The sequence below is a fragment of the Gracilinanus agilis genome, chromosome 4 (genome assembly GCF_016433145.1).
Source record: "Gracilinanus agilis isolate LMUSP501 chromosome 4, AgileGrace, whole genome shotgun sequence".
NCBI lineage: Eukaryota > Metazoa > Chordata > Mammalia > Didelphimorphia > Didelphidae > Gracilinanus > Gracilinanus agilis.
Genome location: NC_058133.1, coordinates 281,269,849 through 281,284,423, shown reverse-complemented (window position 1 = coordinate 281,284,423; position 14,575 = coordinate 281,269,849). Strand labels below are relative to the sequence as shown.

Sequence of the window (14,575 nt, the reverse complement as noted above, 5' to 3'; positions counted from 1 at the left end):
TTTCCTCATCTATCTTGCTATTCTGTGTGACTTGCACAGTAAAAAAGTTTATGTGAGCACAGGGCAGCCAGCCAGCTTTGCTTTCTCATTGTTTTTTCCTCTTTCTACCTCCTGGAAATCCGAGTCAAAGTTAGGAGGCATCACTTGACTCTAAGCATCCTCCATTGAGCCATAGCCCAGCCCTCTTTTGGTTGGTCTGGATTTTATTCTTTAGACATTTTTACTTCGAGAGAGGAAGAGTAAAGACTAGGGATATCGGCCGAACAAGTTGAACCCCTCAGTGGAAGAAGTTTTGCAGATAAGAAGAAACTGAAGGACTTCCCATAGGCGTGAGGGAAATTGCATACACCATCCGGAGAAGGGGGCCAGGAAATGGCTTCTTGTTTTCCAGACAGCTCCTGAGCTCTCTTCCATAGCTCTGTGAAAGCTTGGAGAGCCGGCTGCACAGCCAGGGGAGACATCCAGTTTGAAACTGGTCTTTTGCTGGAGAAATTTTTACTGCTGAAAGTTGCAGCCATGACTCCTACAAAGTATTCCCACTGCCAATGATCTCCTCTGATGAGGAAGCAAAACAAATGACATCTTAACCGAAATTCGCACTTCTGACAACACCAGTGAAGATTAAGAAATTCATTTGTCCCAGAGACAGTGTTGGACAGGTAAGGAGAATCCCTGTTATTTGTCTTTTTCTTCTCGAGAGAGCCTAAGAGGAATCGTTAGACCAGTAGATCATAAGATGTACAGCTAAAAGGGATATTATTCATTTATTTTTGTTTTGTTGCTGTTGTTGTTTTAATCATTACTTTCTGTCTTAGTACAAATGCTAGGCAAATGGGGTTAAGTGACTTGCCCAGAATCCCACAGCTAGAAAGAATCTGAGACCAGATTTGAACCCAGATTCTCCCAACTCCACACCCAGCTCTCTCTCCACTGTGCTACTGGTAGCTTCCCCTAGAAGGGATATTATGTAATAAAACTCCTTCATTTTATGGAGGAAACTGAGATTAAGAGAGGAAAGTGATTTCCCTGTGATCACACAGCTTGTAAATAATAAGTAGAGGTTTTCAGCATAAAGATGACAAAAAGAGCCACTTGTTTTAGAAGCGATTCCCCTTTGATTTGTTTTCTTTTATTAATTAATTTTGTTATGACCTCTCTGGGAGGAGTTGATTTGAACCTAATACACCACATACTCTATGGCAAGCAGCACTATTCAGTGGATAGATTCATGGGCCTGGAGTTAAGAGTTCAAATCTTACCTTAGACTCATGATAGATGTGAGACCATGGGCAAATCACTAAGGCGGAGGTGTCTTAAGCTGCTCTCTTGAACTATTAGTTATAATCAAGTTTGCTCATCTGCAGTTTCAACACTAGGAAATCCCTATACCGATGAAATCATAGGTCTGGAGTGTACTGCATTTCCTGTCTGTGAGACTATACTTGTGGCGAATTAGTCATTTAAGGTTTTCTTTGGACTGACTAAGTAGTCACAGGTGATTAGGTAATGAAAGGAATTTCATCATAGTGTCATAGACCTAGAGTCAGGAGAGATGTCAAGAGTAAATCTAGTCTAAATCTTCCTCTCATTTTACAGATGAGGAAACTAAGGTCTAGGAGATTAGTGAGGACCAAGATCACCCAAGTTACAAGTTGTGGGGATAAGATTTGAATTAAGATTATCTGATTCTGGAACCAGTGATATTTCTGTTGTACCACCCCAATTGAGGGTTGAGGATTTCTCAGCAGGTTAGTCTCTAACAACCATGCTTCTAGCTGGGTTGCAGAGGGGAAGACTTTGAAAGTATTTGCAATTGGGAAATGGCTCATATTCTTAAAAAAACTGATAAAGTTCTCTGTGTTTTTGATATGCAACCTCTATTCAAGAAACTGTTTTATAATATAGTCCCCACCCAATTTTCTGCTTACCTTCTAATCTTGGTTATATTCGTTTTATTTGCACAAATCCTTTTTAAATTAATGTAATCAAAATTATTCATTTTACATCTCAGAAAGCTTTCTATCTCTTCTTTCTTCATAAATTCTTCTCCTACCTATAAATCTGAGACATACCATATTCTTTGCTTTGATCTAGCAATACCATTTTTTATTTCCTAAGGTGATCAGGGAAAAATGAAAAGAACCTATATGTTCTAAAACATTTATAGCAGCTCTCTTTATGTAATAAAGAACTGGAAACTGAGGGAATTCCTATCAACTGGGGAATGGCCGAACAAGTTGTGGCATGTGATTGCAATGGAATATTACTGCATTCTAAGAAATGACAAGCAGGTTAATTTTTTTTAAGCCCTTACCTTCTGGCTTGGAGTCAATACTGTGTATTGGCTCCAAGGCAGAAGAGTGGTAAGGGTAGGCAATGGGGGTCAAGTGACTTGCCCAGGGATACATAGAGGTAAGATTTGGACCTAGGACCTCCCGTCTCTAGGCCTGGCTCTCAATCCACTGAGCTACCCAGCTGCCCCCAGGTTAATATTTTTTAATGGAAAGACCTACATGAAATTATGAAGAGTGAAATGAGCACAACCAAAAGAACGTTCTATACAGCAACAAATATTGTTTGAAGAATATCTTGTGAATGTCCATCTCCAGTGAAAGAACTGAAAAGCAAAAAGAAGCAAGACTTAGTTTTATATATACATATATCTTTTTGAAAATGATGCCATCTCTAGTGTGGGGAGGAAAGGAGAAGAGGGAGAGAACTAGGAACTTTAATGTAACTAAAAAACAAATTAAAAAAACCTATGGGAGACATTGTACTATAGGAGGCTTAGATGTATCAGGAATAGAATTGATGATCTGTCATTCCATTTCCCTTCTAACTATAAAAATCTATATTTATAATTTAATCAATTGACAAAAAAGATCAAAGATTGAAAAACAAAGTATTTTCAGAAACGGAAGGACCAAACTGAATCTTTCTTGCCTCAATTCAGTTCCTCAATTCAGTCCTGGAGTAAAGGATGAGACATGGGATGAAAGTTCTATCCAAGAAAAATGGTGGGTCTAAAATGTCAAATGCAGACTGGAGCTATTCACCTTTAACTAAATGGAGAAGGCATGTGTAGATTGCATTGAGAAAAGGACAAAAGTTTTTGGAAACTTGTGACAATTGCCTCTGGTGGAATATGACTTCACATTATTCTTTTTTGCTCATATTTTCTGGTTCTTTCTAAGACTTGACTAAATCCTTTGAAGAAATTCTGAACTTGAATTCAGATGACTTGGGTTTAAATCCTATCACTTGTGTTAGTTACTAGATGACCTTGAAGGTCTTTTCCAACTCTAGATCCTGTATCATTCAGATAGATAGATAGATGTACACACACACACACACACACACACACACACACACACACACGAATTATTTTCATATCCTTCTCAATACTTATCATTAAACTGAGCACACCGTGGGTGTTTATAGTTTCATCATTCCAATATGACAGATATGGAAGTTGTACCCGGGTCTTCTTGACTTTGACTCTCTAACCATTAAGCCAGGCTATGTGCCCCCCTCCCCACCCTGTACTTTACACACTTCTATCCAGTAATATGCACTAAACACGAGTTATGTAAGTGGCTTTCTTTCCTTGATTCTCCTTGAAGACTATAACTCTTAATCTTGAAATGAGAGATACCATTATCATTACTGATAATAACCCACATTGATTATCATTTTGTAATTATGATTAGCAATAGCTCATGTGTACAAAGAATTTTAAAGTTTACAGAGCCCTTTCTTACACAACAACCTTATGGGATAGAAACTACAAGTTTTATCAGCCCTATTTTACAGATAAAGAAACCAAGTTTCAGAGATGTGAGATGACTTGTTTGTGTTCATGAAACTCATAAGTGACAGACATAAGACTTAAACCATGAGCTCTCACTCCAAATTCTGCAGGGTTTTATTCATTATAGTCATCACTTTCTGTCAATGACTTTTAAGATACCATTTTGAGAAGTAAACTCAGGAGCCCAGTTAAATAGATGGGCAGCAGATATTTAGATAATTAAGCCTCTTCTTCTTTGGCTTAGGGATGGAGGAATCACAGTAGACAAGATTCACAGTCTACTACAAAGATCTAGGAAGAATAAAAAATGTCAGACAGATTTTGCCATTTTCTATGGGATTAAAAGAGCCTTGAGAAAAAGGGGTCTTCTTTCAAAGGCATTTATTTGAAATAAACCCTAATTTCTTTTTGATGTGGATGTGTCCACTCAATACTGTCCAATGGACTGTGAAGCACCCTGGATCACCTTCTCAATCATTTTACCATGAGCCACCAAAATAGCAGTTGCAAATTTTGGCAAGAGCTAGTTGGTGGAAGATAGGCTAAGAAGGAAAAAGCCTTTTCAGCCCCACCCAGGACTAGTTCTGTTGGTAGCTTTTTAAAAGGAAAGAGAGCCCTGTGTCCTGCACTGACTTCATCCTTGTCGCTTTGGATCCCTGTTGCTTGCAGATTTTTACGAAATCAGATTAAATGTTCTCTGTAAACAGGATATGATCAAAGAGTGCCAAATGATTCTCGTATAACAAATTAAACTCAAGGTCGCCTTTAACATCTTTACTTCCCATTTCCTGGGGTAAGGGGAGACTTAATCTATGAGAAGCAATGGAGTAATGTTGGAAAAGTGTTGGCGCTTAAGTCAGAGGGCCTGAGTTAAAATCTAAGCCCTTCTAAGCAACTGCCTTTGTGACCTTGGACAGGTCATTACTTTTTCAGGGTCTTAGTTTTCTTTTCTGCAAAATGAAAAGATGGGACCAGATGATCTCCGAGATATCTTCCAGCTACAAATCTATGATCCTATCATTTATCTTCTAAATCTAGAAGCAATATATGTTGATGGAAGCATTTTTTTATTGAAAATAATGCTGGTGGTATAAATTTGAGCACAGCTAAAATTCTATAGCTAAATGGCAGTTCATCACTTGATTTACTTTTGTGCTGACTTGGTCCTGCAAAGAACATTGGAGATAAGAAGCACTTACTGAGTGCCTACTATTTGTAAAACTCCATGCAGAGGTATTCAAAAGGTATAGAATCATAGACCTTCAGATCTAAAAGAGCACTTACACATCATCATCTGCTCTAATTCTTTCATTTTCCAGATGAAAAAAGAGGTCCAGAGAGGTCAAATAACATGTACAGGGTTGAACAGTTAGTGTCAAAGCAGGGACTTAGGCCAGTGTCTTCTGATTTGAAGTCTAGACTTTCTTCTATACCTCATCTTATGACTGCACCTCATTTTGTAGAAAAATTTGGCTGGAGCTGTATACAAGAAAGAAATAGGAGATCCAACTGGAAAAGGATACCTTAAATACTAAACTAGATTTTATACATTAGGTACTGGGGAGTCATTGAAGGTTTTTGAGAGTGTTTTTTAAAGATGGTATTTTAGAAAGTTTAACCTATAGAGCAATATGCAGGAAGGATTTGAAGGGAGAAGAGATAGGAATTAGGAAGCTATTGCATCCTAAGTTACAAAGAGTGAGAATGGTCTGAACTAGAATACCACCTGTAATAATAAAAAGGAAGAGGGATGTTATAAAAGAAGAATTGATATAATAGTGATTAATTGGTTATGGGGAACAAGGGAAGGGGAGAAAAAAATCTTGAAGTTCAGAAGCAAGGTGATTGAAGAAATAATGGTGTTTTTTTTTAAACCATTACCTTTTGTCTTAAAACCAATGGCTAAAAAAAAAAACAATGGCTCAAAGGCAGAACAGTAAAGGCTAGGCAATTGGGGCTAAGTGATTTGCCCAGGGTCACACAGCTAGGAAGTCTCTAAGGCCAGATTTTAACTCTTGTTTCCAGGCCTGGTTTTCTATCTTATTGAGTCACCTAGCTACCCCAATTATGTTTTTTTGACATTTCTTTTGAAGCCTGAAGAAGTCAGTTGAGAGGAAAGATGGTGACCTGAGTGTTAGACATGTTGAGGCTATTCATTTTTAAAAATCATTTAAATTTATATTAATTATTTCCTAATGACAAGGTGATTTGTTTCCTCATTGGAAGGAATTCTGAACTACTCTCTGCATAGAAGATGGATTAAATTCACTTTCCAAAAGTAGAAGTAATGGAGAAACATGTTCCAAGTGAAAATATCTAGCACATCCCTGGATATACAAGGCTAGTACTTGAAAGAGAGGTCATGGCCAAAAATGTAAATCTAGGGATAATTCTCACTGAATTTCTGGATGAAACCATGGAAGTGGGTGAATTTTTAAAAGGAAAGGGCATTAAGACAACACAGAATGACCATAGTTTGGAGACATGCCTAAGAAGAGGAGTCATGGAAAGAACTAGAAAAGGAATAATCTTAGAGCATCCATAGATAAAATTACACTGCGAAAGGTGATACATTCTTCTAAGTCTGTATCCCTTGCTTCTATAGTGATTAAAGAGGAAGGTGGATTCCAGGAGAGGGAGCTTTGTTTATAGGGTATCTATATGGTACCCCAGAAGATAGTTGTGTTGTGTAGCAATGACTACCAGTAGAGAACCATAAAAAGTCAGCAGCCACTGAGCTAGAGGAACAATTCTCCCCTACTACCCACACAAGCTCTCTGTAGCAAAGTTACATTCAGTCTGCACATTTAGAAGAGGTTTAAAAATGAGAGTTGAAAAGAAGTCACTGGGTTTGCCAATCATTGTTTATATCCTTTGAGAGTTCAGTTTCAGTAGAATATAAGGATAGTAGGCACATCATGGTTAACAATCTCTCTGATGTCCTCTACTAAGTCATTGCATATGTCTTTTTTTTTTAAATAAAGTTGGGGGACAGCTGGGTGGCTCAGTGAATTGAAAGCCAGGACTAGAGATGGGAAGTTCTGGATTCAAATGTGACCTCAGACACTTTCTAGCTATGTTACCCCAGGCAAGTCATTTAGCTTTGCTCTTACCACTCTTTTGCCTTGGAACCAATACACAGTCTTGATTCTAAAACTGGAAGATAAGGGTGTTCTTTTGTTTCATTTTTTTAAGGTTGCAATGCACTTGTAAGCCTCATTTTGGCAAGACTAAGGGAAAACCCACTGAAGGGTATATTCAAGTAGAGAGATGGATTGATAAGAGTAGATTTAGGAACTTTCCGTTTTTATGAAGATGGAAATCTCCTGCTCAAAGGTTAAAAGTCCCCAGGGAATTACAGTGGGAGAAAGGAGGATAAAATGTTATCAAACTAACACACATGTTGGATATGTTTTGGAAAATGTGACCCCATTGTATACAAACAAATGTTCTGCCTTAATCTGATAAGACTGGGATACCCTGACGCAATACTGAGGTTGAATGCTATTTCAAGGCAAATGAAAATCAAATAGGAGGGGGTGTAAGGAAAATCTGTTAAATTAGCTTTGTGTTTTTTGTTTGTTTCAAATAAACATGAAGTTACATGTGCAAGTCACAGATTATTTCATTAAAAATGGCAAAGCTAAGTCTTCCACTGATGCAAAGGAAGGTGACATCCTAAGGTTTGAGGTTTTCAGGCTGCACATCTGGGTACCAGGACTTGAATACCATAAATGATGATACTACTACCTCATGGAGCATTCTATCTCCTCAGGCTGAAAGGAAAAAGAAAGCCTCGTTATTATTTTTAAATATATTTTATTTGACTAAATATTTTCCTGATTATAAAGTCATCATTCTTATTGGAAGGGATTCTGAGCTACTCTGAACAGAATATGGGTTTAAGTTTGCTTTCCCAAAGTAGAATTGCTTGGTATTGCAATCCATTCAGTCTGTCACTCAATCAGGCAATAAGCATTTACTAAATGCCCATTATTTGCCCAGACTGTGCTGGAGGTACAAAGAAGGACAAAAGGCCACACTTCCTCACCTATTCCCTGATAATTATAGCAATGGAGTAAATCTCCTCTTGCACTGGGGCTATCTACAAAGTGCTTTTGCATACGGAGTTTTATTTGGTCCTCCAACCAATGGTAGATAGATGGCCATTATCATCTCTCTTTTTTTTTTGAACCCTTACCTTCTGTCTTGGAACCAATTGGTTCCAAGGCAGAAGAGCAGTAAGGGCTAGGCAATCGGGATTAAGTGACTTGCCCAGGATCACACAGCTAGGGAGTGTCTGATGTCAGATTTGAACCCAGGACCTCCCATCTCTGAGTCTGACTCTCAATCCACTGAGCCACCCAGCTGCCCCCATCATCTCATTTTATAGAGAGGTAAATTCACTTTCTGAGACCATTGACTATGGAGCCTAATTCTTTTGGGCCTCTGTCGCTTTTCAGAAAAAGAGTTGAATTCTTTTCTAGACATAGTGAGAGGTGATAGAGACAAGAGAGATAGAGATAGAAGAAGAAACACTGAAAAGAAAACAAAAGGAGAGGAGGAAGGGAGATAAGGGGAGGAGGGGGGAAGAGAAGATAGGAGGGAAGGGGAGAGGAGAGGAGGGGAAGAGAAGAAAGGAGAGAAAGGGAGAGGAGAGGAGGGGAAGAGAAGATAGGAGAGAAAGGGAGAGGAGAGGAGTGGGGAAAAGGTAAGGGGAGGGGGACAAGAGGAGAGGAGGAGAAGAAGAGAGGAAAAGAGATGAGAGGAGGGGAGAGAAGAAGAGTGGGGAAAGGAGAGAAAAAGGAAAAGGGAGAAGAAAACCTACATTTAACATATTCCATTAATGGTCCATGTGCTGCTAGTGGTTCCCAGTGATCTGAAGTTCTGCTGTGGTATTGGAAATTGTGTTCTGTCTTGGACCTCATAGCAATCTTTCTCAATGACTGTGTTCTTGGTTTCCCCAAGTCTGTTCCTCCATCCAAAAATAGCTTCTCTACATTGGTAAACCCAAATGGTGCACTTTGAGATATGTCACTGAATAACCTCCTGGCTAAAAATTTAAAAAAAAATAAAAAAAAAACAGCGAAAACCCCTCCTCCTTCTGCAAGCCTGTCATGGTGTTTGAAGCTGACATCAATAGCATCATTCCTAGGGGGAAAGAGACTGAAGACTGACCCTCATTAAAAGATAAATGAGATGATTAGAAAGAAGATAGCAGACCTAGAAATGGTTCATCATTAGCACAAATTAATTTGTCATATCAACCAATTGGTATACTACCAGAAAGCCTAGAGTGGGGAGAATACTTAACTTGTAGTCTCAGATTCAAGTCTCGACTTGGTAATTTTCTATCTGTGTGACCTTGTAACAATCATTTCTCTGCTTGAAGGAGCAGTTTCCCCATATGTAAAATGAAGGATTGTACTAGATAACCTCTGAGGTCCCGTCCATATTTAAATCCTATCGCCCTCATGATAACTATGGACCTTTCCAGTTCTCAACTTCCAGGATTTATTAATATTTCTACATAGGCACATCACTGGACAAGTCACAAATCATTGCCTAGCACCTGCCATTCTTCTATCTTAGAACTGATAATAGAATATAAAGGGTTGGGTTTTTTTTAAGTAAACCCACATGATAAATGTTTTGTAAAAACTAGAGAAGCACCATGGCAAAGTAGGTAGGGACCTTGAATGAGAAAGACCTGTGTTCAATTTTCAACTCAGGCTCTTAATACTAAATCATTTAAACTCTGTGTCTCAATTTCTTCATCTATAAAATGTGTGTATGGGTGGTGGGGAGGATATTGGTCATAATACCCTCTAAGCTCCTTTCTAGCTCTAAATGTATGAACCTATGAACTTTCTGGATTGAATAAAATGGAGAGACTTGAAAAAAGAAAAATGGCCTCCCCTCCTCATTCTTCAGGCTAAAGATAGAAACCAGGGACTACCTCATATGTCATTTAATTTTTTATTTCTTTCTCAAGACAAGGTAAAAATAGTCCTGACTTCTTTGGTGGCACTCAGGAAAGGTTTCAGGATATGAAGGAAGTTTTCCTTCCAGTCTAGTCCCTGGGGGTACCATGGAGAACAATTCATTTCCCCAATAGCATTATATGGCATGACTAAAAGTTGGGCTGCTCCCTGACAGAGAATGTTGGAGTAAAAAGTTATACAACAGGTAGGGGGATGGTGAATAAAGTGGGATTTCATGTCCTTTCTCCATTGTTAAAATTGGCTTTGCCTTCATGGTCTCTTATAATTAGAGAAAACTGTCTGAAATATCTTGTGCCCATCCCAATGTTAGCTCTACTTCAAGGCCCAGCTTTAGTCCTTCACCCCCAGATCCACGTAGCCTTGCCTACTTACTGCAGCCTTCCTTCTATGAAGTCCTACAGCATTTACTGTCCCACATATATACTCTTCAGCATGACACTGTAGAGAGAGAGAGCTGGCCTCAAGTTAGGAAGACCTGAATTCAAATCCCATTTCTGACCCATAAAGGCTGTGTGACTTTAAACTAGCTTGTCTAACTTGCCCAGCCTCTTTGTAGTCTAAGTAACTTTGTAAGATTGCAAATTGCAGAGAAAGAAGAAATCTGCATTGAAATAGGGAGTTTTCTCCTTTGGGACTACCCTACATTGAAGAAATTTAGTTCTGTCCCTTTTGTTCAGTAATTTTTCAGTCATGTCTGGCTTGTCATGATTGGATTTGGGATTTTATTGACAAAGATACTGGAATCGTTTGCCATTTCCTTCTCTAGCTCATTACAGATGGGGAAACGGAGGTAAACAGGGTTGAGTGACTTGCCCAGGGACACATAAAATAAATGGCTGAGGACATATTTGAACTCAGAAAGATGAGTTTTCCTTACTCCAAGCTCAGAATTCCACCTGCTGTACTACTTAGCTATCCATCCTGTTCCTACTATACACAATTTAATACTTGGAATCTTGAATTCTAGCTAAACACAACCTCTGACCCATCTAGACAAGATACCTAAACCCTATCATCCCTCCTCCCTTCTCTTTTCCTTCCTTCTTTCCTCCCTCCCTTCTTTCTTTTCTTCCTTCCTTCCTTCCTTCCTTTCTGCTTTCCTTTCATTACATATATCAAGCACCCACTATGTGCAAGATTCTGCAAAATGTAATTCAGTAGACAGAAAATGTAATTCAGTAGACAGCTATGAGCCCCAAGAATATATTATAAGAAATAGTCTGTCCTGTGTTAGTGCTTAGAACAGTGACAAGAACATAGTAAGTGATTTTACTTGACATTACCTCTGTTGCAGCATTCCTGAGCTTTGGAGTCTATTCATTGATGCTTATAGCTGTATATCCGTCACTGTCATCAATGTTAACACTAGTTCTCAGAACCAATATTTGATCTACTCTCTAATTTTCAGGCCCACTGGAACCAAAAAGGGGGAACAAATTTAAAGTTAGTGAGGTAGATGTGTTCAGCAAAAGAAGAGGAGATAAAAAAGTGCTTCTCTCCACTTTTCCCTGTTTAAAAATAAAGAATGAGAGGTAGCTTTAAAGAAATAGATAGATAGGTATAGATATAGATAGATAGCATAGTTACAGAGAGCCAGATAATTGGATGTATGCATAGAAGACAGATAGATGGAGAGACAGGACAAACAGATAGGATGGATAGATAAGATAGACAGACAGACAGACAGATAGATAGATAGATAGATAGATAGATAGATAGATAGATAGACAGACAGATAAAGCATTCAAGTTAGGTAGTACAGGAGAAAGAATGTAAGACCTCAAGAGTCAAGAGGACCCGAGTTTGAATCTGGCCTCAGTCATTTCAGTGGACCCTATTTACCTCCATTTTCCTCATCTGTAAGGTAAGTTGGAGAAGGAAATGACAAACCACTCCAGTTTCTTTGCAATGGAAACCCGAGAAAGAGGTCACTATGAGAAACAACTGGAATGCCTGAACACCAACAATCACTATGATGATACCCCGTCCATCTTTGTGCTTGAGTGTGACTTTGCAAGACCTGTCTATAAGAAAACATAGCACTTTCTGTGACTCGAGTGACAGGGTTAATATGGATGTCATTTTTGAATGCTTCAAGAAATAATAGTATTTGTCATCAAAATGTGGCCAGGCAAGAGCATTCTAGCTCATTCTTTGCTTATGATGTCAATATATTCTCCACCTTCCTCCTCCTCCCTTCTTAATTCCCAGACAGGAAAATGAAATCAGAGAAGATAAGGAAGTTACTCTAAGTCAAAGACAGACAGGTTCTTAAACCAAAGATGAGAAATCTTATTTCTCTACTCTTAAGTTGTTGCTACTGCTTTGAGTCTGCTGCAGTTCAGGGTCACCATTTTCCTGTTTATAAAATGGCAAAGGGCTGAAAATTTCAGAAGATAGCTGTCTTCGAAAAGATCTTTGCCTTTGATAACAATGAGTCCTGTTGATCTGAATAACAGAGTAGTGGGACCAAAATGATTTCCTCATCTTTGACCCCATTTCATTCAACAAATATATCCTGAGAGACTAGAATCACACAAAGCAATAACTAGGATTGGATAATGGGCTTTTCCAAAATCTGAAGGAACAAAACTAAAACAATGATTTTAAAGAGTAAGTGTTTTTTAATTTATTTGCATTTATATTTTGTAAAACCTTTCACTAAGCATTGTAGAAACTAGTTACCATAAATAATTAGTTACAATAGGAAGGGATCAGATATTGTATTTCTTACCCTGGTTAGGTGTCAAAGTGGATAGGATACCAGGAAAATTCATCTTATAGAATTCAAATCTGTCCTCAGACACTTACTAGCTGTGTGACCCTAGACAAGTTGATTAACTCTCTTTGCCTCTATTTCTTTATCTGTAAAATGAGCCAGAGAAGGAAATGGTAAACCACTCTAGTGTCTCTGCCAAGAAAGTCCCAAATGAGGTTAACAAAGAGTCAGACATGACTGAAACAACCAAACAACAATAAATCTCCTGTGAAGTAACTTTGTATTATTGGTGACATTCTCTTTTACCCCCCAAACAGATAAAATGTTTGCTCCTCACAATAGGTCCAATTTTGCATTTCTTTCTCCTCATAATCTCTAGGGTGTCCCCTGTAATATGATACCAGTGTTGAGATTTCCTCTTATAGTTGTTTAAAGGCATACTTATTTATTATCTGGATAACATCTTGTACTACTTGCCTTGGGCACCAAAATTGCCAATTATGGCTCTGGGACTGTAGAATGCCCCAATTAGATAAGACTTTAGAGGTCTAGTTCAACCTTGACCTAGAAAGGAATCTCCTCAATAACATTCCTGAGAAGTGGTCATTCAGCTTGAAAACTTCCAGGGAGAAGTATCCTTTCTCCATTCCACTTTTGGACAATTGTCTTTGTTAGGATCTTATTCTTCATATTGAGCTCCAGTTCTAAAACTATGTATAAGACTGTTAAGAGCTGATGGAACACTCATAAGAATAAGACATAATTGGCTATTGAAGCTCCAAGACATTAGACAGCTAACTGGATAGAGTATTGGTCCTGAAGTCAAATCTAGCCTCTGGCACTTAACCAATTCTGTGATTCTGAATGAGACATTTAATCTCTGTTTTCCTCACTTTCTCCAACTTCAGATTCAGAATAATAATAGAACCTACCTCCTAGGATAATTGCAAAGATCAAATAAGATAATGTTTATAAGATGCTTAGCATAGTACCTGACTCCTGACAAATGCTTATTCCCTTCATTCTCCACTCCATCCCCAGAGGATTATGTCTCATTTCTTCTAGAGAGTATTCACCTTTCTTAGTGATGAGGTAGTGCATTTGTTGTTGTCAATTCAGTCATATCTGACCCTTCATAACCCCATTGACCATAGCACCCCCATCCCTTCTATCCTCCACTCTCTCACAAACTCTATCCAAGTTTATGTTCAATGCTTCCATGATACTGTCTATCCATCTCATTCTTTGCTGTTTCCTTCTTTTGACTTCAATGTCTCTTAGCACCAGGGTCTTTTCCATTGAGTCCTGTCTTCTCATTATGTGGCCAAAATGTTTGTGCTTCAAATTCAGTATTTGTCCTTCCAATGAATAGTGTGGATTAATGTCTTTTAAATATGGACTGATTTGATCTCCTGGCCATCCAAGGGACCCTCAAAAGTCTTCTCCAGCACCACAATTCAAAAGCCTTGATTCTGAGTACTCAGCTTTCCTGATAATCCAAATCTTATAGCCATACATTGCTCGTGGAAAAACCATAGCTTTAGCTATGGAGAGCAGTTTGTCTGAAAAGATATGGTATTTTAGTGAAATGTTTCCTTCAAAAAGAAAAAAAAACTTATGGCAACCAAATAAAAAAACAAAAACCAGTTAATGTGATCTTAGCCTGCATTGAGAGGCAGAGAATACAGGGATAAGTAGGGGATAGTCCCATTCTACTTTGACCTGGTTGTTCTACATCTGGAGAATTGTATTCTCTTTTGGGTGCTATGTTTTAGGGAGATCACTGATAAATAGAAGAGCAGCTAGAGGGTAAAGGGGCTTCACCATTATTCTGTATAAATATTTGATTCAAGGATTTGGAGATGTTAGGCCTGGAGAAGGGAAGACTTAAATGGGGCTTTTCTGTCATATGAAGGAGGTGATTAAACTTGTTTTGCTTGGCCTCAAAGGAGAAAAGGTGGAAGGTACAAAGAAGCAAATTTAATATTGATGTGAAAATCAACTACCTAATAAAAAGAACTATCCCAAAGTAGAACTGAA

The 14,575-nt window shown here is 38.4% G+C and overlaps 1 protein-coding gene across 1 annotated transcript in view; it reads left to right on the top strand.

Annotated features, from left to right (window-relative positions):
• Nucleotides 1–296: 296 nt before the first annotated feature.
• ADGRF5 (adhesion G protein-coupled receptor F5) overlaps nt 297–14,575 on the top strand; it is a 99,936-nt gene continuing 85,657 nt past the window's right edge. Inside the window, exon 1 of the mRNA XM_044675720.1 lies at nt 297–659. The gene's annotated coding sequence lies outside the window, so the exon portion shown is untranslated. The remainder of the gene's footprint in view (nt 660–14,575) is intronic.